Source organism: Bos indicus x Bos taurus, chromosome 2 (genome assembly GCF_003369695.1).
Source record: "Bos indicus x Bos taurus breed Angus x Brahman F1 hybrid chromosome 2, Bos_hybrid_MaternalHap_v2.0, whole genome shotgun sequence".
NCBI lineage: Eukaryota > Metazoa > Chordata > Mammalia > Artiodactyla > Bovidae > Bos > Bos indicus x Bos taurus.
The window spans coordinates 22,087,257-22,113,391 of NC_040077.1; the positions used below are offsets into that span (position 1 = coordinate 22,087,257).

Below are 26,135 nucleotides of genomic sequence, written 5' to 3' on the forward strand. Positions count from 1 at the left end.
TGTCCCAGACATCTCTTAGATTGTCCTCACTTTTTTTCATTCTTTTTTTGTTATTTTGTTCCCCTGCCGTGATTTCCACTGATCTACCAGCAGACTTATTCATTCTTCTGCTCATTTATTCTGTTATTGATTCCTTCCAGTGTAATTTTCATTTCAGTTATTGTATTGTTCATCTCTGTTTGTTTGTTCTTTAAATCTTCTCGCTCTTCACTAAACATTTCTTGTATCCTCTTGGTCTGTGCCGCCCTTCTTTTTCTGAGATCTTGGGTGATCTTTACTGTCAAGACTCTGAATTCTTTTTCAGGTAGATTGCCTGTTTCCACTTCACTTAGTTGTTCGTCTGGGGTTTTATCTTGTTCCTTCATCTAGAACATATTTCTCTACTGTCTCATTTTGCCTAACTTTCTGTGTTTGTGGTCTCCATTCCTCATGCTACAGAATTGTCATTCTTTTTAGTTCTGGAGTCTGCCCTCTTATGGGTGAATTTGGTCCAGGGGCTTGTGTGAGCTTCCTGGTGGGAGGGACTGGTGCCTGTCCACTGGTGGGTGGAACGGGGTCTTGTCACTCTGATGGACAGGGCCATGTTAAGGGGTGTGTTTATTGGCAGCTGTTGGCTCAGGATGACTTCAGGCAGCCTGTCTGCTGATGGGTGGGGCTGTGTTCCAACCTTCCTGCAGGCTGTTGGGTGGGACCAGATCTCGGTGCCAAAATGGCAGCCTCCAGGAGAATTCATGCAGATGAGCATTCCCCGGCGCATCTGCCTCCAGTGTCCCTGTCTGCGCAGTAAACCACAGCTGACTGCTGCCTCATTAGAAGACTCACAGGTAGGTCTGGCTCAGGCTTCTATAGGGTCATTGCTTTGCCCTGGGTCCCAGAGTGAAAGCTTGTGTGAGCCCTCTAAGAGTAGAATCTCTGTTTCCCTCAGTCCTGTGGAGCTTCTGCACTCAAGCCTTGCCTATTTCAAAGCCAAGTGCTCCTGGGGCTCCTCCTTCCAGTGCCAGACCTCTAGGCTGGGGAGCCTGACATGGGGCTCAGAACTCTCACTCCTGTGGGAGATCCTCAGCAATATAATCATTTTACAGTTTGTAGATCACCCACTTGGCAAATATGGGATTTGAATATATCACAAAAATACCCCCCTACCATCTTGTGGCTCTTTTGGGGTAGAATGTCTTTTTTGGTAGGTTTGAATCTTTTTTCGTCAGTGGTTGTTAAGCAGTCGGTTGTGATTTTGGTGGTATCATGAGAGAAGGTGAACTCAAGTCTTCTACCTGCCATCTTGTCTCCAACTTTGACAGTTTTTTAAATTATATGCTGCGTGTTTGTGTACACACCTTAATATAGTATAATGGTTAAGAGATTAGGAAAATCTGCTTTCATCTCTTCCTTCAAGTCACTTAAGTGCTCTGAGGTTCAGTTTCCTTATCTAGAAAGTTTCGTGTGTCTTTCAACATTTGCTGGGAAGAAAAGGTCAAAGGACAAGTTACAGAGTCAGGAGAATGAACCCTGGACACAAACCTGGATCTGAATCCTAGCTCTGCCACTGGCTCCCTGAAAGGCCACCAACAAGTTACTTAGCCCTGAGATCTAGTTTCCAACACTGCAAAATGGTTACAGTGCTTAAAGAAATACACAAACATCAGCAAAGTACCTGGCATATGTCAGTGAAGTCGCTCAGTCGTGTCCGACTCTCCGTGACCCCATGGACTGTATGTAGCCCACCAGGCTCCTCCATCCATGGAATTTTCCAGGCAAGAGTCCTGGAGTGGGTTGCCATTTCCTTCTCCAGGAGATCTTCCTGACCCAGGTCTCCCACATTGTAGGCAGACACTTTACCATCTGAGCCACCAGGGAAGCCCCAGGCATATGTCAGGCGCTTAGTAAAAGTTCCCTTCCATTTCCTAATCCTTTTGCTGTCAAACGTAAGCCATATTCAGGAAGGAGTTTTCAATGCATTCAAGAGCTTGATAAAATTTGATTATAGAATTCTTCGGGATAAAAATGCTTCTGAAACTGTCCTGATTTGTCCAAACTGGAACCATTCATTTGGTTCATTGATTCATTCAATAAATTTTAATTGAGCATTTATAGCTTCATCACAATCAAACTAATGCTCCCACCATAACTCTGCCAGTTGAATGATTTCTGAGAGGCAGTTAAGGAGGCCAGCATCCATGTTTCCACCAGGAATGGGCGCTACTTCAGTCACCCAAGCAACAGAGGACTCTCTATTAAGGTGAGAATGAATACCTTATTCTTTTCCCCTCTAAGTAATTATTTGGTTTCTTTTTTCCTTAAACTCAATTGGTAAATTACATGAATTGATTTTTTTTTTAAGTTCTTAAACCTACAGGGAAATTGAAAAAAAGAAAAAGATTGTATTATTTTAAAGTTTTGATGGCCAATAAATGAGGGGGGTTTGTTGTTTTTGATTAATTTGAAAAGTCTACTCAGTTCTCTAAGCATTCCAAGTAACTGAAGGCTTCCTGCATGTATAATTTAGAGTGGCCCTTCTCTGCTGTCTTCACCACAGCCCTACTTCTCCCTACTCTGAGCATTTGGCACTGAATGTCTGTCTCTGGAGCTACATTTAGCATATATGTATTTCTCTTACTGGTAAATGTTTGGAAATGTCCCACCCATCAACATTCTATTGCAAATCCCTTTATCTTAAAATTTTGCTCCCAGTATCACAGAGGCACGTTTCTAAGAAACAAATGACACTCCACCTTTGTGACCACCACTTGGAAGGATTGATTCCTTCTAATTACTCACTTTTGTATCAAATGTTTAAAATTATTACTGTATTTTTGTAAACAATAGGGCACCCTAAATTATCTAAAGCTTCCAGCCTCACAAAATCTGGATCTGTCCTCACATTATGGTCCTCCTCAGGTTCTGATATAGAACTTGAACAAAGTGATTGTCTTAAAAAATTTAAGCCACAGGCTTTCTATCAGAGTAAAATGAGAATTCCAGATAAACAGTAGAGACCAAAAGTGTTTGCTTCCTCTGTACTACTGAGTGGCCTATAGCTATTTCTAAAATAATTCAGTCATTGTACTGCCCACAGATAATTAGATTAGAACAAATAATCCTAAAATTCATATGAAACCACAAAAGACCCCAAAAAACAATCTTGAGGAAGAAGAACAAAGCAGCAGATAACAACTCTCCCAGATTTCAGACTATACTACATAGCTATAGTAACTTAAAAAGTGTGGTACTGGCACAAAAACAGACACAGGGATCAATGGAGCAATACAGAGCCCAGAAATAAACCCATGCACCTATGGTCAATTAATCTACAACAGAAATACACATTGGAGAAAAGACAAACTCTTCAAGAAGTGATGATGGGAAAACTGGGCAGCCAACAGTGTGATTAAAACTATGAAATTAGAATCTTCCCTCACACCAAATAAAACAATAAATTCAAAATGGTTTAAGACCTAAATGTAAGAATGGAAAGCAAAAAACTCCTAGAAGAGAACATAGGCAGAGCACTCTTTGACATAAATTGTAGCAATATTTTTGGATCAGTTTCCTAAGGCAAAAGGAAGAAGAGCAAAAACAAAAAATGAGGTCTGATTAAGTTGAAAAGCTTTTGCATAGCGAAGGAAACAAATGACATAATGAAAAGATGAACTGTGGAATGGGGGGAGAAAATATTTGCAAATAATGTGACCAACAAAGGATTATCCAAAATATGTAAACAGCTAATACAACTTGATATCAGAAAAACAACCCAATCAGAAAATGGGCAGAAGATCTGAATAGATATTTTCCCAAAAAAAACATATGGATGGTTAACAGGCACATGAAAAGAAGTTCACCACCACTAATTCTTAGAGAAATGCAAATCAAAACCACAATGAGATATCACCTCACACCTGTCAGAATGGCCATCATCAAAATGTCTACAAAAAACAAATGTTGGAGAGGATGTGGAGAAAAGGAAACTTTTGAGATTCCTCAAAAAACAAATAACAGAACTACCATATGATCTAGCAATTCTATTCCTAGCATTTACCCAGAAAAAAACAACACACTAATTCAAAAAGATACATGCACCCTAATGTTCAAAGCAGTACTATTTACAATAGCCCAGACATAGGAGCAACCCCAGAGTCCATCAACAGATGACTGGATTAAGAAGATGTGATACATACACACACACAATGGAATACTGCTGCTACTGCTAAGTTGCTTCCGTCATGTCCGACTCTGTGCGACCCCATAGACAGCAGCCCACCAGGATCCCCCGTCCTGGGATTCTCCAGGCAAGAACACTGGAGTGGGGTGCCATTTCCTTCTCCAATGCATGAAAGTGAAAAGTGAAAGTGAAGTCGCTCAGTCATGTCTGACTCTTAGTGACCCCATGGACTGCAGCCTACCAGGCTCCTCGTCCATGCGATTTTCCAGGCATGAGTACTGGAGTGGGTTGCCATTGCCAAACTACTCAGCCATAAAAAAGCATGAAATTTTGCCATTTGCAGCAATGTGGATGGACCTGGAAACTCCTATACTTAGTGGGAAAAGACATACAAAAACATATTCTATAAGATTATCACTTATATGTAGAGTCTAAAAACTAATACAAATGAATATATATACAAATCAGAAACAGACTCACAGATACAGAAAACAAACTTGTGGTTACCAAAGGGGAGAGGTAAGGGGAAAGGGACAGATTAGGGGTATGGGTTACCAGATACAAACTACTATGTATAAAACAGCTAATAAGAATGTAGTGTATGACACAGGGAATTTCGGCCATCATCTAGTAATAACCTATAATGGACTACAGTCAGAAATATACCGAATCACTGCCGTACACCTGAAACTAATAAAATATTGTAAATCAAACATGCTTCAATTTTTTTAAGTAAAATAATAAATATATACACACATAAAAGACAACATAGGCTCAACTGAATACATGTAATCTCATGGAAAACTCCTTGTCCTTGTTTTCCTCTTTGGGCTATGAACTGCTTCAGACCTGGACCAGCATTTACCACCCAGGGCACATCACCTCTTGTAAGTGACCTAGTTTCTTTCAACTCTTTGGCTCTTTATAGCTTGAGGAGTAATCATAATCTCTACCTTAAGGTTTTGAAAGGGATGTTACATACTTGTACTTTTCAGCTTATCTTATCGGACAACTGTTACCTTTTAAGGTGATCTTAGGGGAGCCACTAAAGTTCAGAGGTCACTTCATTACACACAGATATCTGAAAGTCCGGTCTCAGAATCAAATATCAGTATGAATAGCTCATTTGCTCCCCCGTGTATTTCCCTTCCTTTGTATTCCCCATTATTTGTGAGGTAGTTATTTTATTTATATTACAATTTTTAGTATTGAAGTTGGAAAAGCCAGGTGGTTCTTTCAAATTTCAAATAATAGGATTCGCTTTCCCATAATTGCCAGAAGTGAATGCTGTGTTCTTTGCCTCAGTCATGTAAGTTGCACTCATTCATAGGAAAAATGAAGTTAGAGGGAAAAATAGACAGTCATACTCTAAAAACCTGAAACAAGTGGCTCTGCAATTTCAAAGATTTTCATATACATTACATCATTTTACCCCAAAGCAGCCCTATGAAGGAAGAAGAAACTGACCTCCCACATAACAAATGCACAGCTGAGACACAGATAGAAACCTGACTCTAAGGTCTCAAAAGCTGGGGGTGAAAGGATCTGTATCAATCACACTCATTGAATTGAGTTTTAACCCTTAGTGTCTTCATTCATTTGACAAATATTATTGAACATCTTCTCAATAAGGAGAAGGCAGGGTGTGAGTCTAGCTGAAGACACAAACGTCAGTATACCACATAATTCCTGTGTCTCGGGGAGCTTATAGTCTTTTGGGGGTGGAGGCAAGTGCACAAATAACTCCAGAACTAGACAGAAAGCATGTGCTAGTCAAGAGCGTGACTTAATGCTTCACGGGGATCCAAAGATACTGTGACACTGGTTGAGCCTTATTGCCTCACGATCACAAATCAAAAGGTTTCCCTCTTTCTGAGTGAGATTTGCAGTGTTGCTCAAAATGAAAGTTAAGGACCACCTGCACTAGAATCACCTAGAGTGGTTTTTCAGAGAAGGCAGTGGCACCCCACTCCAGTACTCTTGCCTGGAAAATCCCATGGACGGAGGAGCCTGGTAGGCTGCAGTCCATGAGGTCACTAAGAGTCGGACACGACAGAGCAACTTCACTTTCACTTTTCCCTTTCATTCATTGGAGAAGGAAATGGCACCCCACTCCAGTGTTCTTGCCTGGAGAATCCCAGGGACGGGGGAGCCTGGTAGGAGGCCGTCTATGGGGTCGCACAGAGTCGGACACAACTGAAGCGACTTAGCAGCAGCAGAGTGGTTTTTACATAAAAACTCCTGGACTCCAAGATACCAAAATAAAAGTCTCTTGGAACCCAGAAAATTTTTTAAAAATATGGAATGCTTCATGAATCTTCACGTCATCCTTACACAGGGGCTATGCTAATTTCCTCTGTAGGCTTGAATTTTAGTATTTATGCTGCCATAGCAAGCATGGAAATTTGTAATTCTGACAAGCTTCAAGGTCATTCTGATGCACATTCAGGATTTAGATTTGGGTCTTTAAAAGCATATACTCGTATATATATAAGAATATTTTTATAAAGTAATATGAAGATTAAATCATAAGATGCCATTCACTTTTGTCATACTCATTTACTCCATTTAACACTGCCCCACGCATGTTGATTCATTAGAATACTATTAGTCTTGGAAATACTTTTTTATTACAAAATTCTCTCAAACTCTTTCCCTTCCTCCCTCCCCTTTTGTCATCTATTACCAAACTCTGTAATACATTTCCTTAATCTCTCAGTCAAAGAAAAACTGTTACTGACATCCCTGCACAGTCCTGGTGAATTTGCATCAGCGTTCATACTAAATATGTTCTTCTGTGTTTTCTTGAATTAAGTGTGCTTGCAATGTGCAGCCTTTCCACATAGCATTTTCTGGTGCGTTCTGGTAAATAGTTTTGACTAATAGTGCTATCAAAATATATAGTGCAGCTGCTGCCATAAGAAATATAAAGAGCATCATGTTGGATGTTAAATTTTTTAAGCAACTCAAGATGACCGTAGGGAAAAGGTTCTAACAAAGGGAAAGGATCAGCAGAGGTTCAGGGTGGCGGAGAGCTTTTGACATTAGAAAGGGATCACAAACATACCTCTACCAGGGAGGATGAACCAACGAGTGGTAATGGGAAGAACCTATGGTTTGTGAGGTCTGGGGATTCGAAGAGAAGAAAAAGCCCACTTAAGAGGGATTTGACCAAAAGAGCTTGTCCACTTAAGTTCCCCTGGAACGGACATGGCCACAGTTAACAGGGAACACTTTCAGTGCTGCTAGGATTACCCGTCCATACCCGGCAGTGTTTCACTGTAGTCAAAGGAAACAGCTACAAGATGCTAAAGCAGCAGTTCTTAAACCTCAGAGAATCACCTGGAGAGCTTGTTAAGACGGAGTCCTGCGCCCCACTGCCAAAGATTCTGACTCAACAAATCTGGGGCAGGAGAATTTACATTTCTCCTTCCCACCAAGGAAATCCTTAATAAATGTAGAGACACCACAAGGCTTCTAGGTGAGCCTTGATGCTACTGGTTCTCAGAGTACACTTCGACCAGCACTGTTGACTATCTGTACTAATGGAACAGTTTTTTCCTTACATTAAAATAATATGTATTCATAGCATCAAACCTGAACACTGTGTCCATTATTTGCATCATGGTTGAAGAAACTTAGGCAAGAAGAAAACCAGTTGGCATGGCACTATTGTTCCTGAAACATAATTATGTCTTACAATTACCTAATCCTCTGACCATCAATCACATCTATTAATCTTTTATTGCTATTGCCTTGTCCACATATCATGGAGGGTAGGGGTAGAATCCAAATGTTAATAAGTGTTAAATTACAGAGTTTTAAAAATCAAATCAAAACAGCAAAAAATCATGAAAAAAATAATTCATGAAAGCTGACAAGCCTTCACCCTTAATCACCATCCCAAGGTTAAATAATGATCAGAATTCTTTCAGTTGAAGTACTTACATTGCATCTTGATGTTTGACTATCATATAAATATAACTGAGCTATTAGAATCTATTTTTCATTGCAGATGAAATTGATGTATCTTTGTGTGGTGTAGTCTGACACAGTAAAATTGTTACTGTCTAGGTAGGATATTCATAAAAATGTAATTATCGTAATCAGAACAGTCTTTAAGCTCATGAGAGGGGATTGCCAGATTCATGATTGGCAGTTTTCAATCACTTCATGTATAATAAAGAAACTTTTTAAAGCAACCCTAGGAATCATTAATATCTTAGAGGGAAACTATTCTGATCAAATAACACAGGGTGTTGGGAGATGGTGGTAAAAACTCAAGCTGGCCTCCTCTTCCAGGTTTGGGCAGGACTGGAGGGAGCCATTTAACATATTTCCTTAAGTTTACTCACCAACAGATTTAATTAGCAGTGCTATTTGCTGGCAGAGTGCTCTGAAGAGAAGAGAGCATGGAAGGACCACTGTTCCTGACTAAAACGCATTGATCATTTTCCTGCTTGAGTTTATAACTCTTTAGAGAAGTAGCCCCACGTTGCCGTGCATGTGCCCTGCCACCTGGGGAAGACGCAGCACGTGCCATCAGTAGGATGGGGCCCTTGGTTGGCTGGAGTCTCCAGTGTGCTCAGTGTCCCAAATTCTGGCTTAGGCAGCATGTTTAATAAATGTAGGAAAGGAAAGTGAAGTCGCTCAGTCGTTTCTGACTCTTAGCGACCCCATGGACTGTAGCCCACCAGGTTCCTCCGTCCATGGCATTTTCCAGGCAAGAATACTAGAGTGGGTTGCCATTGCCTTTACCCAGGTATCGAACCTAGGTTTCCAGCATTGCATTCAGACACTTTACCGTCTGAGCCACCAGGGAAGTCCTTAATAAATGTAGAGACACCACAAACAATCCCATGCTGGTGGGCAAGAGAAATAAAACCCAACAAAATAAAGTCAACAGGCTGTTCGATTTGAAGGAGAAACTAATCTTCTCAAATGAGAAAGCAACTTTCTTATTTCCACCGTCACTTTTAAAATTTTCCAGTGAAGGAATGTTCTTTCCCTGCCGCTGGATGAAAACCTCCATAACCCTATGCTAGGACTGGTTTTAAATCACTCCCAGGTAACAAGTCCCACAGCCACTTAAAGTCTCCGACAGTCTCAATTCATAAGTGAGAAGAACCAATCCTGTGTAATAATCAAATCCTGGAATCAGATTTAAAAGCAAAACTTTTCCCTTTATTCTCTGGGGCATCATGCAGTCCAGAAGCCAGGGACAGGGGCAATCCATCTTTTCCTTTATTCTACCTACTCTTTCCAATTATCTGCCCCATTTCAGTAAATATGGTTGTTCTAAGGTCAAAGCAGGAGAAGGAAGAAGTAAAGGAGGGTGGGGTGAGGGTTCTTAATTGACTAGCTTTTCTATTTTTGGGCTAAGCTAGTGTATTGAACCCACTCCAGTGTTCTTGCCTGGAGAATCCCAAGGACGGGGGAGCCTGGTGGGCTGTCGTCTATGGAGTCCACACAGAGTTGGACACGACTGAAGCAACTTAGCAGCAGCAGCAGTGTATTGAAAATTGCCTCTTTTTGGTGTGGGGAGCTCTCAAGGGGAGCTTCAGATACCCACCATCCTTTTCTCACCTGAGCTTCCCTGTTGCTAAGTCGCTTCAGTCATGTCTGACTCTGCGCAACCCCAGAGACGGCAGCCCACCAGGCTCCCTCATCCTGGGATTCTCCAGGCAAGAACACTGAAGTGGGTTGCCATTGCCTTCTCCAATGTATGAAAGTGAAAGTGAAGTCGCTCAGTCGTGTCCGACCCTTATCGCCCCCTTGGACTGCAGCCTTCCAGGCTCCTCCATCCATGGGAGTTTCCAGGCAAGAGTACTGGAGTGGGGTGCCATTGCCCTCTCCTAGATCAGCTAAAACTTCCTTAGCTCTGGGTCAAAACTCCAGCTTATCCCTTCAAAAGCCTGAGAGCCCCTCTAGGTGGCCCTATTGGACAGTAACAAAGTTTCCTGTCTCTCTCCCTCCCTCTCTTCACCCCCACCACCCGCCTCGCTCCTCCTACTTCTCTTTCTCTCTGCCAACACTGGCCCACCCAGTCCAGCCACTTCTCCTTTGTTCCCAGTGCGAGAATTCTTTCCTTTTTAGTTTACAAGCGGGAGCCAAACCCCAACCACCAGCACCCTCCAAGCTGCACGAGGCGTATGTAAAGCTCTCTGAAAGAAGCCTTTTCCAGGAAAAAGCAACTTTGGAGTGGGAGGGGCTTTCAGATTATCTTCCTCCAGAGAAACCTCATCACGTATTTTCCCTCCCCGTCTGCAACCCCCTTTTAGTTATGGGGAATAGCTGAGTCCAGCACCAGCTGTAACATCCTGGAATCTTCCTGGCACCACTTTCCAACACTATTCACTCACTGGAAAGCTTAGCCTGGCCCTTCTTCCTCTTAGAAGTGGTCCTGCCCTCAGGCATTACTGGTTCTGCCCAGAAGGTGGTCCTGAATCGGTTCCGTTAACAGCCCACTTGGCTGCTACGCTAAGTTCGGCTTTCCACTCAGCTTCTTTCAGTAACAAAGGTGATATTTTGACCTCTATCCGCTACTTTCCTGTTTCTCAATTGGTTCAGAATCCGGGTGAGGAAGATGGGAACTATTTATTAAGCCCTCCTCAGAGGCCCATCCTTTTACCTTGAATGTACCCAAAGGATTGGAGTCATGTTACCAGTTTTTTGGATAACTCCTTTAAAGTTTTCTATCTTTTTATGGCTCTTCTTTTCAACTTGTCATGTATTTTATCTTGATGTAAGAACTATTTGACATCCTGAAATGTGTCAAATGGGAAATAATTAGCTAAAAGCTTTTAGAGTTTCCTTGAGGAGTAATTGATTATAACTATTTGATGGCATATATATAGCCATAAAATGAGGATCTTTAACATAAAGCTTTAAAATATTTCTGGAAGAAAAATGACTTTCAAGGAGACTCAGATTCTTCCTGGTTTTGCCAAAGACTAGCTATATATGATTCTTGCATAAGTTGCTCCACCTCTCCAGACCCAGTTTTTTTCACTTACACAATGAAGTTGTTGTTCGGTCTCTAAGTTGTGTCTGACTCTTTGCGGCCCTGTGGACCACAGCACGCCTGGTTCCTCTGTCCTCCATTATCCCCCACAGTTTGCTCAGACTGATGTCTGCTGAGTCGGTGAGGCCATCCAACCCTCTCAATCTCTGCCATCCCCTTCTTTTGCCTTCAATCTTTTCCAGCATCAGGGGCTTTTCCAATAGAAGGAAGAGTTTGGCTTAAAAATCTCTCTGGTCCTTTCCCACCTATTACCATGAACCTGTGAGATCTTGAAAGGACCTGGGAGAACATTTCTGTTGCTCAGCAGGCTACACTGGTGACGGGGGGGACGGTTAACACCACAGTCTCCCCTGGTGTTCGTGAACGCGTCCATGCTCTGCCTACTCAGACATAAACACTTGGTGTGTCCATATGTATGCTGAGACACCTAGGTGGGGGAGATTTGATTCTGGGCCCAGGGAACTTGTGAGTATGAAGGAAAAGCTACACCACTCAACAATACTGCTAAACACCACTTGTTGTTTTACTTACCCAACAAGTTACCCAAAGTTACTGAGCACCTACAATTCTATGAAAAAACAAAAAACCAAAAAAACATGGGATTCGGTTAAGGAAACAATAGGTAGAGTTTCCTCTCAGAGCACCAGAGTTACATATGAGGGACAGACCTACAGGAAGCCCATAGACGGGATGGGTTGAAAGTGGAGTGAAGGCCCAGTGATGGTCCACAGCTTTGGGCCTGTGCTTCCAAAGACAAAAGACATTTCCATTAGGATAATGATGGCAGTGCTTCTCTTTTCTCTTTCCCCCCCCTTTTTAAAGACACAACTATCAAGATTCAGTCCGTTTACAGCTTGACTACTGAATAGAAAAATGTGTCTATAAAATACCTTGTAGTTATAAAAAGGGGTAAGGCTCACAGAAGCAGATAAATATATCTATTCACCTGTCCCAAGCCATTAACAATCTTATATCCAAGAACTGTCTGTCCTCTTCTAAACTTTATTTCTAATATTCTGGCTACATAATCAGATTAAAAAATTTTCAGAAGATCAAAGTCCTACCTCCATGAAAAACTATCCTTAAGCACAAACATTCTTTATGGCATTTCAGACCAGCTCTGAGACTCTGAACCAGAAAGATGGTTGCAAGTGCATTTATCTGGGGTAGCAAACAGTAGATTCAAGTAAAAGTTACGTGTCAATGCAGTTTGGCAAGTATCTCCTGAGTGCCTTTCATGTGCCTGGCTCACTGCACTAAGGACACCAAAGATAGCAGAGATTCTGGTACGTTCTCCAAGCCACTGCTGCTGCTGCTAAGTCACTTTAGTCATGTCCAACTCTGTGCGACCCCATAGACAGCAGCCCACCAGGCTTCCCGTCCCTGGGATTCTCCAGGCAAGAACACTGGAGTGGGTTGCCATTTCCTTCTCCAATGCATGAAAGTGAAAAGTGAAAGTGAAGTCACTCAGTCATGTCCAACTCTTAGCGACCCCATGGACTGCAGCCTACCAGGTTCCTCTGCCCATGGGATTTTCCAGGCAAGAGTACTGGAGTGGGGTGCCATTGCCTTCTCCGTCTCCAAGCCACAGTGTCAGACAAACAGCAAGCCTGCTGCCTGATCCACCACTTGTACACAGCGAGCCTGCCCCCAGTGGGCTCAAATGTTGCTCTTTGCTCTTACCTATCTCCAAAGCTGAACACTGACCCTGCCTTCTTCCTTTCAGTGACTTTTCCAAGATAAGCTACGCTCAACTACTTAAATGCATCACGTTATGCAATTTTAAAGGCTTTGAATTTTATTGTGCTAATGGACATTTAAATTACTCAGAATTCTGATCAGGTAGTTTTTCCTAGGGAGGTAGGCTCTGCCTTACTGTATATAAGTATTGACCATGTTGAAATGCCTTCTAGGCAGGATCCCTATGGGAAGATGTTTCCACTGAAAACATAGGTAATTCTGCTTATTTAGCAAAGGAGAAGGGACACCACCTGAGACATGTCCAAAACAATGAGACGTGTGAGGAAAACCTCCAAGTAGGCAGAGAAGTTGGAAGGGGTTGTGCCATAATTAAGGTGATCATATTTTCCTAAACAGACCCAAGGGCAGATGGCCTGACACATGGTCTGAAAACATGATTATTTGAATTCTGGGAGGTATGATCACCATCTTCACAGTGAATGAAGCCAGTGAGACCGGCAGCTGTTCAGGGTGAAAGTCATCAACAATGAGTCTCTGTACTCTGAAGGATCCATAGGAATGGGTGGGAAGCCTGCTGATGTCATCCACTTATTAGCCAGGGCTTCTTCACACAGCACAAAGGAGGTTTGTTACCAAGGGTTTCATGGAACCACTCACTGTCATCACCTTGTTTGCAAGGACAAAGGTGCAATCTACAACTGACCGAAAAACAATAAAACTTTGCTTCCAACAGTCTGGGAATGCAAAATACAAGCAGGAGCATCATGTTATTTATCAATTAAAAAAAAAAAATAGAACTGGGAACAAGCACAGGACAGATCATCAGCTATCCTTTGCTTTTTTCAGTTCTATAGCTGCTCCTTAGATTTCAAACATCATACCTTTTAAAAAAATTAAATCCTCATCACTGCCCGATAACTTTGTGCATTCAATTTGAACACTGGGAATTGTCTTCTTGCAAAGGAGTAGATTCAGACATTCCAGTTCTCCTACTTAATATGGATATTATGTCCAGCAAAATGTAACAGGAGAAGTTTCCCTTTGTTGCCAACACTCAAAGTCAACTCTTGGTTATGTGCTTTGAGGACGAGACGGGAAAATATTTCAACTCCAATTCTTATCACCAACACAGAAGGTTTAGGCCTCTATCTCTACTTTTAAGATGCTGTGTGCTTTTTCAATTTGTATCTAATCAAAAACTGATTTGATTTAAAATATGACATCAAAACAAGTTAATTTTGATGATTCAATGATTTGTGCTATCTGTATCATCATGTTAGCTCTAGTAGTGTGCTTAACAAAGACTTTGACTCAAGATAAAAGTTTATAGGGGTTTCCCCCCCTATATCAGGGCTTTAAATAGTGAACAGAAACACAAAAGAAATTTATTTGAATATACCTGGTGTGTTATTTATAGCTGCAAATGATCAACTGAAAGTGGTTTAAATACACCTTTTAAAATAATCTCACATAAGAAGTCTGGAGGCATGGCATTTGCAAGGTTGTCTAATCCAGTGGCTCCATGACTTACTGAGCGTCTGGACTCATCCCACATTTCCATCCCATCATCCTGGACACATTGGTGTTAATCCTTAAGCTTACTCCCTATGGTCAGAAGATGGCCACTGAACACCAAATAACAACCTCACACTTCATGTAAAACACCAAAGATGACAAGAATCCTCATAAAGAAGGAAAGAGTTTCCCAGAAACCAGGCACTTTGGAAAAAGTGGCCAGACTTTTTAACAGGAAGCAGGCTCTGTCAGTGCATTAGACAGGTGAGACGGGTGGTAGTTGAACAGACAACCAGCAATATCACCACAGGTGGGAATTGAGAAAATGCTTCCTTACATATATTGAGGTTAATGGAACCTTCTGTGAGATGAGCTTACAACTGAGTAACCATTTCCTAATCAGTTAAAATAGTACAAAGGAGAGGATATGTATATGAGGTATGTCTAAGGTGCATATAGCTTGATAGTTAAGTTGAGGGGCAGTCAAAAATGAACAATTTTCTAGTCAATGCCTGCTACAATCATATGCTTTCCAATGAAATTACGTAAGCTTGGAATTATATTATATAACCTACAAAGTGTCTTGCCAAAAAAGCCAAGCCAAGTCAGATTAAACTTCTAGAGCTAATATTCAGCTTACAGGATGTACAGGGAATAAAGGAATTTGTTAAGCAACATCTCAGTGAACTAATCAGCAAAATCCAAAAATGGAGGGAATTTAAACCTGATTAGATATTTGATCATATTAAGGAATTTTTATCAATATTTTTGAGTACTATTAAAGTATTGTGGCTATGTTTTGTTTTGCAAGTACACCTCTTTACTTTGCTAGTCACTTAATCCAAACTGAAGCTATGTTTTTAAAAAGAATGCATATCTTTTAGAGACACATGCTAAAATACTTACCACAGAAATAAAATGACATCTGAGATTTACTTCAAATGCCTCAAAATAACCCAGTGGGAGTAAGGGTGGAGGTTAAAGTTGGGGAAATGACAAGCTAGGAGGATTTATAGTCACTTATTCCCTAGCAGTAAAGCCTCTTCATTCTGAGAAGGTATAATATAAATCTAGTGCACACAGAACCAAGAAACTTAATTCTTAGGTTTCATTTGCTTTCTCTAAGTGCAGCAAAACCAAAAATTAAACCTCTTCACAGCAATCAGCCAGTTTTGCTCCAACAGAAACTCAATTCAAAAAAAAAAAAAAAAAAATGCAACATGCACACAATAAACAGCACAGACAGGATTCAAATTCTCAAAAATGAGTGATGAAGACACCCTCTAAGCTCCAGATTGTTTGCAAAAGTTCCATGAGCTCGGCCCCCAGTAAACCATCTAAGTAATACAGGACAAAGCTGTGATCTGATACATTTAGGTATTTTCTCAGCTATAATCTAAGCCATCTCCTAGACTTCTACTTAAGTCATCTTGAGACTACCTCAAGAAACTAGTTTAGTTCTCCCTTTTACCAGGGTGAAATAGTAACCAGAGGCAGGGAAAAGTTGGGGTGGGAATTGTCCAGCAAGGACCATAAAGGGCTGAAGGAGACAATTGTTACCTGGGTATTGTTCTACCTTAACAACCTTTTTACTCTCTGACTCCATCACTCTTCATCTCCCACCTGGGCTTGTATTGTGCTCACATCCTCTGGCTTCCCCAAGCCTTTCTCATCTCTTCCCTCTCTCTAAATTTTCAGTACTCCCAAACTCAATTATAAATTGCAAAATTAAGGTTCCAATTACAGTAACATGTAATAAAGCACTACTAGAATCTTAGATTTGGTTGATCCCCTCAAGCCATCTCCCATCAGAATTCTAATTTCCATTCTCTCCACGTGCTGACTTAATCTGTTAGGATTCTAATGGACATTCTCAGCTCACAGTCCTAAGGGCCCATCATCTCATGTTCTTTCTCATCAGAATGCTCAGAGGTTGCATCCTAGAGAGGTAGTTATTAATATGCCTTCAATAACAGAAGCTAAGGAGGGGCTACGAAGAAGAGAAAGGCATGCCTGATCATTCTGATTTACTTTAATGTAATAATGATTCCCAGTTAAAGGAATAATTTGGTTAGTGCTTGGGACCGAGCATGGTACAATTACTTGAACAAGGTACCGGTGAGCTTTGCTCCTCTGCTGCTGCTGTCACTTCAGTCATGTCCGACTCTGTGCAACCCCATAGACAGCAGCCCACCAGGCTCCCCCGTCCCTGGGATTCTCCAGGCAAGAACACTGAAGTGGGTTGCCATTTCCTTCTCCAATGCGTGAAAGTGAAAAGTGAAAGGGAAGTCGCTCAGTCATATCCGACTTTTAGTGACCCCATGGACTGCAGCCTACTAGGCTCCTCCATCCATGGGATTTTCCAGGCAAGAGTACTGGAGTAGGGTGCCACTGCCTTCTCTGCTACCTTGATGAAAATTTTGTCACAGAAATCAAGACGCAGGCTTTACAATGTATATGATATAAGGTTCATGTAATCTAGACAGTTCCATAAAAGTTATTCCTTCACGGTGGTTAAGATGACTTAGGACACCCCCAGTTCTAATTTTATACCCCGCCTCTCAGATAATATGGAAATGTTTCAAACCATCGGACTTTGGGGCAGGAATATATTCTAGAACAAGTCTCTAAACCTTACTGGCCATCAGAATCACCTAGGATTTTTTCCCCCCATGTCCTGAAGCCCTACTGAATCAGATCCTTAACCAGAGTAGTGGCTAAAGAAAGTAAGTAACTGAGGTAGGAATGTTTTTAAACTCTCCATGAAATTCTATTATTGGTCAGGTTTGGGTACTATGTTGAGAGCACATAGTACCTCCCAGTACCTTCTGAGTCATGCCACTTACCTGCTCAGAAACATAAAGGAGACAGAGAAGCCCCAGCCTGCTTCCCACCTGCCTGACAAAGTGCTTCGCTTCTCTGCAGTCCAGGCCACCCAATTCAGCTATTCCTACTTCCATGCAAGCAGGTGATTCCTCCTGTAGAAAAAAAATAATAATACATTTACTAGGACTCTAAATATGGAGCTTTACAAATAGCTAGTTTCATTTACCAATGAAAACATTTTTGCAAGGTTGGTATCACCATCATTTTGTAGCTGGAAAACCTGGGGCAGAGATAATTCAAGTGTGATTTTGCCCGGTTTCCCCCGTGGTTCACGGAGAGCAGATCTGGAACCCAGCACTGTGGGACAGGAGTTACTGACGTAGTCACTTATACCCTGTTCCCACCTCTGTTGGAGACTTACTGGATAGAAGGAAAATAAGATTTCCCCCTTCCTTTCCTCTCTGGAAGGAAACCTAGCTTTTTATTCCAAAGCTCAGGACTCTCTCATGCTTTAGGTGTAAGAACTTTAAGAGCTTCTTTATGGTTGAGAATTCTTGGCTCTTCCAGAAAAGAAGCTGGAATTATCCTCAAGAGGGAGGACATGGAAGGCAGTGTTTCACAGGGAAGACAGCTGTGCCCCTACCCTGAGAAAATGGGTTCCCAGAGGCTGGAGTCAGGCATGGACATGACTTGCACCCAAGTGTGTAGAGCAAGTCAGTTTTCCACTGCACCACCACAGCTGCAAAAAGGCAAAGGACGCTCTACCCTCAACCGAACTCAGGCAGCTGTCCCACCTCAAAGGGGAATCCCAGAAAGAAAAACGGAACTAACATTCACTTCACACACACAGTATACCTAGAACATCGCCCTCGAGCTCAGGGCACCTTGAGAGCCTTTAGGAGCGAATGGTGGCCCTGCCTGGGCAAGTTTCCCTTTTCTTTCCCATCCCCCAGAGCTAGCTACTGAGATGCACAAAAGGCTATACTGTATACAGAGCCCTTGGGGTCACACTCAGAGACCTTAACTACCTGCTCATGGAATGTGCTCATCTGCTCACAGATTCATAGCATCTGATTCATCAAAATAAATAAATAAGATGAGTGAAAGAGGCCAGACATGACAGAACACAAACCCTATATTCGATTATACAAAGTCCAAAAATGGACTAAAAACCGACCCAAAATGATAGTGGTTAGTACAATAGTTACCTTTGGCCAGGTACCAATTGGGAGGGGGCCCAAGGGAGCCTTCAAGGGGGCTAGAAACATTCTTTGGCTTGATCCAGATAGTAAATACTCAGGTGTAAACACGTGAAAATTCATTGAGCTGTGCCTTTAAGATATGTACACGTTACTGTTATGCAAGCGTTAACTCCACAAAATAAGTGCATGATAAAAGCAAATTAGCCAACAAACTTGGATACTAAACAATAACCTACAAGATCCACCAGCTTCAGCTTGCCTGCTACTGGGGCCACTTAATCCTCTCTTGCTGACTCAATCCTTTTCTTGTTCCTAAAATCAATCTGGCTCCCTCCACCAAAACCACACAGGAAATTTTGAAAGGCAAAGGAGAGCACTCAGCCCAATAGGGTAATCTGCAGCATGATGTGGGTGTGCAGACGTGACAGCCAGACTGCCCAGGTTCAAAATCCCTCCTCTGCCACTTTATGATTACAGCCTTAAGCGGCTTACTTAAATTCCCTATTCCGGCTTACTTAAATTCCCTATTCCTCAGTTTCCTGATCTGTGTAATAGGTTTAAAAGTTGGGATTAAACAAGATTAATCCATGTAAAGGCATTCAGTAAATACCCAATATTGCCAAGCCTATGATAAGCACATTGCCAATATTTTCTCATTTAATTCTTAGAGCAACCTTGTCTGATAGATGGTGTTAACCCCATTTTAAAACGAAAAAACGGAAGCTCTTAGAGGTGAAACTTGCCTAAGTCTACCTGGTTGGAAAGGGGCAAAATTGGGGTTTGAACTCAGGTCTGTTCTGTCTTTTCCTGTTAGGGGGCTTACCTGAACATCACCTGGGTCCTCCTAAACCCTGTGTTCCACTGGCTTCCTCCTGTGCCTCCCTGCTGAGACTTGACCACATGGCCCACCCTTCAGGGAACTTTCTAGTCCTTCAGATTCTGCCTGAGCCCCAGGTTCAGAGTAATCAGCCTAAGTAATCGGCATCAATTGGATCAAGATGGTGAATTGAACACATAAGATCACGTTCCCTTCCACCCCAGTTTTCTTACAATGACAGGTGCAAAGCGTTTTTAAAGAAGAAATTCACATAGCACTGTTAAACAGGAAAAGGCACTATTATCAGAAAAACTTGAAATATTTGAAAGATAAAATTTAACAACATTGGAAGAGTGAAGAAAAATCACATCCCCAAACTGGCTGCTGAAAAACCAAATAAATGATTAAAACAATGGAAAGAGCAAGTCGAGTTCCACACTCGGAGGGACATTTACAATAATACAGAAGGCAGCTCTGAATCAACCAACAGGGTACCTTATTAAAGAACTGTATTCAGAACATGGGGTCCATAGGCCTTCCCCTGCCCCTAAACTAGCAGAAAGAAAACATCAGAGGGACATCAGAGAGTGATGGGATGCAAGAAGACAGGAGGAAGTGTTAGACGACAAAGTAGCTCCTCAAGGCTCACAGTGTTCACAGCCGGCCCCCAGAGTGAGGCCTTCCATTGCTCTAGCATCAAAACAGAGAAACAGTGCAAATGTGTGGTGTACCGGTTTTCTATTGTGGCCATAACAATCTTCCACCGTGGCTTCAAACAGCACAAATTTAGCACTTTACTGTTCTGTAGATTAAAAGTCCAGGACTAAACTCAAGGTGCCAGCATTCCTTTCTGGACATTAGGGGAGACTTTGGTTTTTGCGTTTTCCAGCTACCAACAGCCACCACATACCTTAGCTCATGGCCTCCTTCCCCCATCCTCAAAGACAGTAACACTGCGTCTCTCTGACCCCTCTGTATTAGTCACGTCTCCCTCTGATCACAGCTGGGAGAGCTTCTCTGCTTTTAAGGAATCATGTAATTGGGCCCACCTGGATAATACAGGCTAATCACCTTTTCTCAAATTGTCTAACTTAATCATATTTGCAAAGTCTCTTTGCCATTTAAAGGAACATGTTTATAAGTTCCAGGCATTAAGCTATGGACATCTTTCCAGCCACTTTTCTGCCTCTCACATGTGTTTACTGGGTGCCTGGCAGATAACTCTGCTTTCTGGTTTGGCAATTGGAGTGTTAACTGTTCCATCCAGGACCTGAATTTGGAGTGACCACAAAGACTGGCAGCAATGACCTAACCAGACTGTTCCGACAGAGTATCCTTGTTTGTGGTCCCCTTGCATCCTGCTGGTTTTCCAAGCTTGATTTTCGGCCTTCAAGGTAATTCTGTGAGCTGCCCAATAACCTGCCAATAACATGTTTTTTACACAAATTAGCCAGAGCCAGTTTCTGTTACTTATAATCAGAGAAGAGGCAGATTAGCATCAGACTTCTCATCAGCAATCTTGGGTGCTAAATTCTGAAAGAAAATGATTTCATACCTAGAAATCTATAAAGGCAAACTTACAATCAAATATGAGAGCAAAATTGGAGACATTTTTAACATACAAGGATTCAGAAGTTTTGCCACAATCATACTATCTCTAAAATAATTACAGTACTCAGAAATGCACTCAAAAAAAAAACAACAATGTCAAAAGATAGTCCAAAGAAACAGACACTGTGAGACAAAAGAGAAAAAAAACTGAGTCAAAACCAACAGTAAAACTTGACTAGAACATGTATAACCATGAGAAAACTTGATCAGTCTAATAAAAGACAGCAAGAAGAAACAGAAAAAAAAAAAAACTGAATAGAAAACATAAGCCAAGATAATATGAGTATATTTAAATATATTAGTAATACAAAATGTGAATGAGTTAAGTTCCCATATTAAAAAACCAAGTTTTGATCTGGATTTTAAAAAATCCAGCTATATGTCATTACAATTAAAAAGAAAGATGGCTATTTCCAGATGATAAAAATCACAATTCACTAACAAGACATGAGAGTCAAAACACTTATTCTCTTAATACAGAATTATTAAATTCTACAAGCAGAAGGCCTTAGAAATATGAGATTAGGGCTTCCTTCCCTGGTGGTCCAGCGGTTAAGAATCTGCCTTGCAATGCAGGGGACACTGGTTCCATCCCTGGTCTGGGAGGATTCTACATTCCACGGGGCAACTAAGCTCGTGTGCTACCACCACTGGAGCCTGGGAGAGCCCACGGCCGCAGCAAGAGAGGCCACTACAGCGAGAAGCCTGTGCACCACAACCAAAGAGCAGCCCCTCACTCCACAACTAGAGAACACCCTCATGCAGCAATGAAGACCCAGTGCAGCCAAATAAATAAATACTAAACAGTTTTTAGAAAAAGAAATACAAATTGATCAATCTATATTGATGTTAGAAAACTTTAATACATCTCTTTGAGAAATTCATAAACCAAACAAAAAAAATATTTTAAGCTGGTGCATTTGAGTAATGCATATAACCACTTGGAACTATGCCTTGCTGCTCACACTGTTCACTAAACCCTGGGCAGATAAGGCGTGACCAGGGAAGTTGGAAAAAGACTTGAGGAGCTGTGGGGACTGCAGACATATTTATCCTCTCTGGGCAGGCGCAGCAGCAACAGGGAGTCTTCAAAGACTACTGATACACTAAATCAGACCAATGTGGTCCATGGCCAAGTGGGCACGCAGGCACAGGGCCACCAAGGTCAGTGATATTATTGTTTACAGACACAAGGTATGAGGCCATGAGAGAGTGGGACAGGAGAGCCTGGCTGACTCTGTGTTGTCAGTTCATTTCCTCACAAACTACACCCTTGTAAAGGTCCCAGGGACTTCCATCACACAAAAGCCAGCTGTCTTCATCTTACTCCATCTCTCAACAGTAATCGACACTTGATGCCCCCTCTCCCCAAAGTGCTTTCTACCCGAGCTCCAGAGATGCCATGTTGTCCTAACTCTCCTACTGCTTTGAGGAGCCAGCATGCCCACAGCTGCTTGGCTGGTCCTCCTCCTATTCCCGACCATTAGCAAGGTAGTCCAGGCTCAGTTTCTTCTTTTTTCTCTCTTTACACAACTTTCCTAGGTGATCTCACCCAGTTCTCAGTCTTTAAGTGTCATCCCTATGCTAATGACTCCCAGATTTACTTCTCTAGTCCTAAACTTTCCCCTGAGCTCTGGATTCCTGAATCCAGCTTTACTTGAATATGTAACAGGCATCCCAAATTTAACATGTCCCAAACTGAATGCTTGAGTTTCCCTACATACAAAAATTTTCCCTACATACAAAAAATTTCCCTACATACAAAAACTCCCCTAAAATTTGTGTTGTCTCAGATTTTTTTTTATTGTGCTAAAATACAAACAACATATCATTTACTGCTGTAACCATTTTAAAGTATAAAATTTCATGACATTTAGTATATTGACTGGAAAAGGCAATGGCAACCCACTCCAGTACTCTTGCCTGGAAAATCCCATGGATGGAGGGGCCTGGTGGGCTGCAGTCCATGGGGTCGCTAGGAGTCGGACACGACTGAGTGATTTCACTTTCACTTTTCACTTTCATGCATTGGGGAAGGAAATGGCAACCCACTTCAGTGTTCTTGCCTGGAGAATCCCAGGGACAGGGGAGCCTGGTGGGCTGCCATCTATGGGGTCGCACAGTGTCGGATAAGACTGTAGCGACTTAGCAGCAGCAGCAGCGGTTTATTAACAATGTTGTACAACTACCTCTATTGTCTAGCTCCAGAATTTTTTCATCGCCCCAAATGGAAACCTCCATTAACCTGTCACTCTCGAGTTCTTCCTCCCACCCTGCTGCTGCTGCTGCTAAGTCGCTTCAGTCGTGTCCGACTCTGTGAGACCCCATAGACGGCAGCCCACAAGGCTCCTCTGTCCCTGGGATTCTACAGACAAGAATACTGGAGTGGGTTGCCATTTCCTTCTCCAATGCATGAAAGTGAAAAGTGAAAGTGAAGTCGCTCAGTCGTACCGAACTCTTAGCGAGCCCCTGCCAAATACCAATCTATTTTCTGACTCTATAGATTTGCTTATTCTGGATATTTCACACACATGGAAACATACAATATGTAGCCTTTTGTGTCTGGCTTCTTTTCACTTAGCATAATGTTTTCTAGCTTCAGCCATGTTGTAGCATGTATCGGTATGGCGTTTCTTTTCATAGCTGAATAATAGTTCACTGTACGGATTATTACACTTTGTTTATCTTTTCATCTGTCGATGCATGTTGGGCTATTCCACTCGTGCACACCAAAGTTCTTCCAATGCCCCCTACTGTCTCCCTCATCAATCATCTCTCTCTCAGTCGGTGACGCTACCACTGACCCAGTTGTTTAGATCCCAAAGCAAGGAGTCATCCTTGACTTCTCTCTGCCCCTGGTCCCACCCCACCCCAATATCCAAACCATCAGCTAGCCCTAACTGTTACAACATCCAGCTAGGTCCCAATTTGGGTCACATTTCCACACTTTCCTGGCTCCCACCTAGTCCAAGTTACTGTCCCTCTGGCCACAACTAAAGATCATTTTGCTCCCTTTCCTTCCCCTCCCATTCATTTCCTGACAACAATCAAAATTATCTTCTGTAAATATTAATCAGCTTATGCCACAGCAGCGCTGAAGACCCTTCAATGGCTTCCCATTACACTGGAATAAAATCTAAATGTCTTGCTATAGCCAACAAGGTCCGTATGAACCAGTCCCAGCCTACCTCTGTATCTTGCATACATTCTCCAGCCACATTAGTCTCTCTTGGAGTCTCTCCCACACCAAGCATTTTTCTGATTTAGGGCCCTTCTACTCTCAGAACTTCTGCCTGAACACACACACGTTCCCCTTAAACTTTGCTTGGCCTCCTCCTCACCTCTGCAGAGAGTCCTTCCCTGATTCTCCTTTATGAACTAGAGCTCTTACCCCTCATCTCTCTAAGCTCTTATCTGTTGGGTTTTCCTCTCATACAACTTAGATAGAATGCTATAAAATTGTATATTTATATCTGTTTGTTATGTCTTCCCCTACAAGAATGTAAGTTCTAAGACAGTAAGTATTTTGCCTTCAGCCAAATCCCCAGGGCCTAGAGCAGTACCTAGCATATATGAGGCATCCAGTAAATACTTGTTGCTTGAATAATGAATGAATTGCATTATATACACACACAGAAAGAGTACTTTGTGCTCAGTAAACAGAATATCCATCCTTTGAAATATCCTTGAACATTGAGTAGGTCATGAAGCACTCTTAAGCATGTTGGTGAGAGCATAAATTACTGTTAGCTTTCTGGTGAATAATTTGCTACTGTTTACCCAATTTTAAAATGCAAATATCCTTTGAACCAGTGCGTGCCTGCTCAATTGCTCAGACATGTCTGACTCTTTGTTACCCCATGGACTGCAGCGTGTTTCCATGGAATTTTCCAGGCAAGAGGTTGACATTTCCCACTCCAGGGGATCTTCCTGATTCAGAGAATGAACCCACATCTCTTGTGTCTCCTGTATTGGCAGGCGGATTCTTTACTACTGCACCACCTGGGAAGCTCATCCTTTGAACTAATTGCTGCTGCTACGTTGCTTCAGTCGTGTCTGACTCTGCGACCCCGTAGACAGCAGCCCACCAGGCTCCCCCGTCCCTGGGATTCTCCAGGCAAGAATACTGGAGTGGGTTGCCATTTCCTTCTCCTAGTACCATATATTAAAAAGTCGTTCCTTTCCCCATGAATTTGATTGGCACTTCTGTGATAAATCAAATAATCTTCTATACGTGAGCCTATTTTTGCACCCTATTCTGTTCTGCTCATCTGTTATCTATCTGATCAATTTCAGTGATGGTTGGAGATTCACATGGATCTAAGGAAAGTTTCTTTTCCACAATGTAATTTTTTTTCTATTGTTCTATGTCCTAGAACTGATTACTTTATAGAATAATAGATGTAGTAAAGATTTAATATTACAGTAATATAGAGAATACTTTTGGTTTTGGTAGGAAGATTTTTACAGTATTTGGAATATTATTATAGGACATTGTTTTCCTGCACCTTGATGTGTATCTGAGGTCAGGGAGTAACATTTTTTTAAATTAAAGGAACTGCCACTTTGCTTTTTAATATTCTTGTTCAATTTCCTCTCCCCTCCAAAAACTCCCAAGAGACACTGAAATGATACAAATATGTTGCAAATAACACTGAAAAAGAGATATGTTTTGAATGGCACATTGAATAATACGTTTTGGTATTAGACTAAAGAGTAAAATATCTTATTAAACCAGTTCTTGGTTTGAGAAATCGTTGCTGTGTTCTATGGTGCTGAAGCAACTGAATATACAACCATGTGGAATCATAGACAAGACTTAAACTCTCTGTCATGTGAGGGGCTCTCGAAAAGCTGACTTAGTTGTCCATTATGTGAACAGGAAGAAGAGGGAGCCAAGGAACCTCCTCTGGTAATGTTTAGACCACTTGGGAACATAGTTGTTAACTACAGCATTATCACCAGGACAACAGATAAAACTATCCTAACAAGCCTTAACAAGACAGGGGTCACTGAAGGTTATGTTCACATGACATGGCAATAATTTCTAAAATCTCTAGCATCTACAAGAGCCCTTTGTTCAAATAATAATTCCAGTGACAGATTTATATTAGAGAGAACATGATGAACTGGTAGCAGTTACAAATAGATGTGCAAGACTTTACGTAGGAAACAAGACTGGTGTCCTTATGAGAGTTCACATGTAACACCTAACTTCATCAAATCCTTTAACCAAATTTTAAGATGAGCAAGAATGTCTCTCCCTTTGTAGCTGCAGTAGAA

The 26,135-nt window shown here is 41.8% G+C and overlaps 2 long non-coding RNA genes and 1 other non-coding gene across 3 annotated transcripts in view; 1 reads left to right on the forward strand and 2 right to left on the reverse strand.

Annotated features, from left to right (window-relative positions):
- The first annotated feature begins 208 nt into the window (after nucleotides 1-208).
- On the forward strand, nucleotides 209-24,869 carry LOC113902273. The gene is made up of 3 exons (XR_003513742.1): nucleotides 209-824; nucleotides 2,135-2,236; nucleotides 24,831-24,869. It is a non-coding gene; the product is annotated as an uncharacterized LOC113902273 (long non-coding RNA).
- LOC113881474 lies at nucleotides 6,450-6,555 on the reverse strand. Its single transcript, XR_003508044.1, has one exon. It is a non-coding gene; the product is annotated as a U6 spliceosomal RNA (small nuclear RNA).
- Nucleotides 17,210-26,135, reverse strand: part of LOC113902268 — a 42,024-nt gene continuing 33,098 nt past the window's right edge. Inside the window, exon 4 of the long non-coding RNA XR_003513738.1 lies at nucleotides 17,210-17,374. This is a non-coding gene — a long non-coding RNA (uncharacterized LOC113902268). The remainder of the gene's footprint in view (nucleotides 17,375-26,135) is intronic.